This window comes from Chinchilla lanigera, unplaced genomic scaffold, assembly GCF_000276665.1.
Source record: "Chinchilla lanigera isolate Chin_1 unplaced genomic scaffold, ChiLan1.0 scaffold00032, whole genome shotgun sequence".
In the NCBI taxonomy this organism is placed as follows: Eukaryota; Metazoa; Chordata; class Mammalia; order Rodentia; family Chinchillidae; genus Chinchilla; species Chinchilla lanigera.
The window spans coordinates 1,887,379-1,892,820 of NW_004955433.1; positions in this window are offsets into that span (position 1 = coordinate 1,887,379).

The following is a 5,442-nucleotide window of genomic DNA, read 5'->3' on the forward strand; positions in this document are numbered from 1 at the left end:
GTATTCTGCATGCCTATAAACCCAGTACCACATGGTTGATACCGAGGTCTGCCACCAGCTCAAGTAGTAGCCAGGTCCCCTGGATCATGGTTGTACAGGTTTCCAAGTGCCTGGATGGCACCGTGAACCAAGTCCTAGGGAAACAATTCCCCAGGCAGCCCTTCTCAAGGAGGGTGCCTTGGAGCTCTTACCAAAGCAAGGGATTTATAGTCTTGTACTCGAACTCACAAAGGGGAGGTGTCTTGCTTCCTGACATACCCTCAAGTCATCTTTCCCTTATCCTGCTATAAAGTACTTTGCCTTTTAAATGCGAGGCTTTTCAGTAACCAAGTTTTTTTCTGTTCAAACTTTATAGGAGCTTCCTTTCTGGCAAAACTCAAATTTTAAATTATGTAACTGTGTGTTTTTCTCTTGATTCTAAATGTAGAGCTGACTAAAAGTCCCCAGTAGTAGTCATGTGCCAGCCTGAATATTAGACTGCCTTGAAATTTCTGCCAGATTAATCCATCACCCTTAACCTGTCTCCCCCTAGTCTCAGGACATGGGAAATATGTAGACAAACTTTCTGCCAGAACATAATTGGTTTATGTCATTGTAGGGTTTCTCAAGCCAGCATCTCTCAACCTTTCTAAACTCTGCCTGTAAAGCATTTCCAGAGGCTTCTGAACCACATGGTCAGGTAGTCATCACAATAACTCCATTTATCTGGTATGAAAGTCCGTCTGTAGTCACTTTTGTCATTGGAGGACAAAATACCTGACATCCTCAACTTAGAAGAAAAATTTATTTTGGTTCAGTTTGTAGGGTTTTGGTCCATAATTGACTGGTTCCAAGGGAGGGTGGCATAGCTGAGGGGGGCAGAGTTAGAGAAAAAGTTGGTTCACCTCATGGTAACCAGGAAGCAGGGAGAGTTGGGAGGAGCCTGGCAGGAAGATCTACCCTACTAACAGCAAGTGAGCTATGTCTCCCCCTAATCCAATCACTTTCAAAAGCCCCTCCTATGATAATATAAGCTTTTGGAGGGACATCTAGACATAAACCCATCTGAAGAGTTTCCTGTCATCAGAGTGTCCAAGACTCTCCATGGGGAAGCAAATATTTATTGTGAAGACAACTTCTGTCCCAGTGACTGTTGGCTTCAGGGCTAGAATTGCTGTCAGTATTTGGAATATGAGGATGGAATCACTCCTAGATGAAAATGGTGACAGGGAACTTTCATGTTTACTGGTGGACAGCCTTGGGCTTGGCTCAAAGGTGTTCCTGACACCTGTACTTTGGCCTTCTCATACATTGCATGCCTAGTGCACTGTTAAAGTAGAATGAAGCAAAGAAACATAATCTTTTGCATGATTAGCTTTTAAAATTACACTATTGTCTATATGCAAAAATCAGCACATGAGTCTAACCATATTTGAGTTTTAAAACTTGTGAATTCTAAATTTATCTTCATGTGAGTCTTGGAAAATATTTGATGTTTGCCACTTGAGCTATGTTTGATGGTAATTTCAAACACTATCTCATTTTATGATTAGTGAATAAAGTTCTTCCCCTGCCTTGAAGAAGAAACAAAAAGTAATGCAATGGAAGATGTAGAACTAGAAAGCTTGAATGATTATGATAGACCCAATAGTTTGGGTCAAAATCTTCAATAAGTATTTAAGCAAGAGAAGGAAGCTTGCTGAAACAAGGCATTTCCATGATCTTATAGCATGAATGGCTTCTCATTGCTCACCAGTGTTAGAATTTTTCAGTACAACCAATCACATTTATAAAAGCCAAGATGGGTATAAGACAAGGGGAGAAAGTTCTCTGTAGAAAAATGAAGGTGGAGATATACCATATAGGAGCAGGGGAGAGGAACAACCCACAATGGAGTTAGATCCTGCAATAGAAGGAAAGAAAAATGTCGAGTAAAAAGTGAGTTAATAGGAAGCAATACTCTAGGTTTTTGCAAGGTTGATGGCAATTAACAGCCCAAATCACCCATTAGACACTCATGAGTCCTAAATGGGGTTCCCTCAGCATCCAGTAGCACTTGGGCATTAGTTTGAGATAGTATACAGGAAGTGTGACGTTGAGTGGCCTCTTTATGGCCCCTGTGCTACATGTATCTACTTCAGTACACTTAACAGAGAAGCAACTCCTTGCCCCCAGATTTTTCTGAGAGGAAGTCAAAAGACGATTCTAGAATGACACGCAGTTGTCTTTGGAGTTGACCTTGGGTCACCCATCCTCTAATGCCTTACTATCTGCTCTAAATGCTCTTCAACCTCAGCTGACACATGCGCTGAAGAGTGGTGCTTACTTTGCAGTATGAATAAACCTTCATCCCATGAGGGTCTGAATTTCCAGTGAGAACCTTCTTAGGCAAAGCCTGAGCAATGTGTCTGAATTGAAATGTGACAGAAAAATTCAGAGATGCCCAACTGTTTCCCTGAAATCCTACCTGCTGCAGGAGCAAAATTAGCCCAGTTCCTCCTACTAAGACTCTACTTTTTTTGTGTGTGTGTGTGCAATTAGGATGACTCGTAAAGTGATGTTGTGTCCCATATGGACTGATGGACAATGGTCTGCTCTAGATTTTGCAATTGGTTCTTAAACCCATATAGCTTTCCTACTGGGGAAATGGTGCCATGTAGGCACCACTTTAATATACTAATATTTTTACTAATATACCAGTGCTTTTTTCTCAGGAGCACTGTTCTTTTTGAAGGCTGACTTGGCTTTCTATGAGAATATCAACTTCTGAGTGGTATTGTATGATATGAATGGTTAGGATTCCATTCTGTGCCTTCTGAGACCTCTGTCCATTGTAGAGTTGCTTTTCTGTGAGGAGTTCCATTCTGTGGACCCATCATTGCTGAAGACTCCAGAGTAGGTGGTGTTGGGACTTTGCAAGCAGGCAAGATACATCTGTACACCCCAACCAATTTTAGGTAGCTGTCTCTCTGAGCTTACTTTACACATTTTAGAGCAGAATGAGCTTAATTTGTTACCAAGTAGCAGTTTGGTTTCCTTAACCCACAGTGTGATATTGAAACTTGGTGTTTATCTCTGCCAGATTAAGCATTTCTGGGTAACAGTAGTGAGAATTTCTTTAGGAAGTTGCAGTCCATGGTCTTGGGCACATATGTATCCTATCTGATATCAGAGCTACAGCATTTCCTTTCTCTTAGCTGTTGATGAAGGTTGGAAGGTACTTGGTAGTGTTGTCCTGTTGATCAGTGTTTCTTATATTTGGTATTTAACAGGGCATCGTACCAAGACATATGAAAATAAGCATGTGTTCTACATTCACTCCATGTATTTAACTTTCCAGTCGTTTTCCATCCAGGTCCCTGAGCACATGGCAGGCTCTTGGTCACAGCCGGGTCATCAGCAAATATTGGTATTGGGGGGTCACTCTACTAAGACTCAATTTCTATTCCCTACATATGGTGCTTGACTGTATTTTCTTGGCTTCTGCAAATATGGAGTATAGTTGAGGTGCTTTGGACATGGACATCATGTCTTTAGCAAGTGTTTGGGAAATACCTGAGTCTCTTCCTTAATCTCAACAGTTTGGATTAACAGGCTTTTAAACTGCTGTACAGTGTAGACAACATACAACAGTTCAGGAGTATACCTACCTCCTAGTGGTTTTGCTCTTCCAATAAGAATGTGAGGGAGTGATGACTTGATAATGGGGAAATATTAGGAGTGTTTGGGATTCTTACTTGCTAGCAAATGTTGTCAGAAGCCTACTTAGCTTGGGCTGTTGAGGTGCAACATGACCTGTAATACCTGGTAGCTCAGTGGAGCCTGTGCTCTACCAGACTGGACAGGAATTAAAGCCATGTCTTCTCTTAGTGGAGTGCAAAGCCTTTATTGTACCTGATCAGGTGAAGTACAGATGCAGATACGAATATTTTTTCCTGCTCCTTGCTGTGTACACTGTACACAGGGGTCCAGCTTCACAGGGGAGGTGTCCCTCTCTATGGGGTCCCTCTCCAGCAGTCCCTCTCCATTCACTCAGGGAGACTAGTCTCAATGTTGACTTAATGGCTTTGGTAGTACTAAAACTTGTTCTGCAGAGGATTTCAAGGGATAGGCTCGTTAGAGCAATATTATCCTACATGTTGACACTATTTGTGACCTTATTCTTGAAGGTCAGTTCTGTTGGATCCTAGCATCATTGATCTTAAAGCTTCATTTTATTTTGGCTTCATGTTGCCACTGAAATTGGTTTGGTGTCTTTTCTCAAACACTTAGAGGAATTTGTTTGCCCTACATTCCAGCATAGTCCTGAATTGGTCAGTATGAGGAGGTAGGAATGTGATATTCCTGGTGTGTGTTGAAGAACTTCTGCCATCTTGGTTTTTCCCAGATGGTGGAACCATATCCAGTAGGGGAGTAGTGAAAGGAATGAGGTGAATGTGAGGAGGTTATAAAAGTGAGCTTTCTTTCTTTTTTCTTTATCAGTGAAGAGTACTGAGGAATTAAAGTGGATAGAATTGACTCCACCCATTTCTCTCCAAGAAAATATTCCTATAATATTTTTCTATAGAGTACTTCTATCCTTAATAATCAAAGCATATATTGCATTGTACTTATTTCCCCCTAAGATACACAACAATCTATTAAAGGCTCTGCAGAGTCACTCATTAGAAAAACCCTTTGAATAATCCCACGCTGCATTGGTTCTTTTCACTCAACCATGTTATTATTTTGAATATTGGATACATTTATGTGATATGAAATATTTATTTTAAATGAAAGTAACATACACCAAAAGATTGGATCCTACTGTCATGTAATCCACTGACAATAATCCAATAAATGGACACTGACCCACCACTGAGATTTCGATCTCTACTACTGTGAAAAGTCAAGGTTAATTGTAGATATCCTTTTCCTGTGGGTTTCCAACTGGCTCTCCAGTCAGACTTCAAATTAGTAACGCCTATGAGATTTAGTATGTTCCCTAAAATTCCTATGATGGGCACTGAATTATCTAGTGATCACAGCTGAGTTATGGGGACACTAAAATGTGATGAGCACATGAGTGCTTTTCCCTAATGAGTGGAATGATGGTATCAATGTGAGAATGGATAGTTTATGATTAACGTCAGCACACCTTTTCCTTTTTCTTATCTGACATATGGCTAAATGGCCTTCAAGAAGGTGGCACAAAGATTTTTGCACCATGCTCTTGGAATTTCCAACATAAAAATGTATAGAGAATATATTTAAAAATTTTCAATTACTTAATGTGTGATGCTCTGATATAGGATGGATAGTAGACGAGAGCACTCATATTCTTGATTGGAATTAGAAAGCTGTTATTTCCATTATATAAAAGTACCATAATTTTCTTATCCAATCCTCAGTGGATGGACATTTGGGTTGCTTCCACATTTTAGCAATTACAAATTGTGCTGCTATGAACATAGGTGCACATAT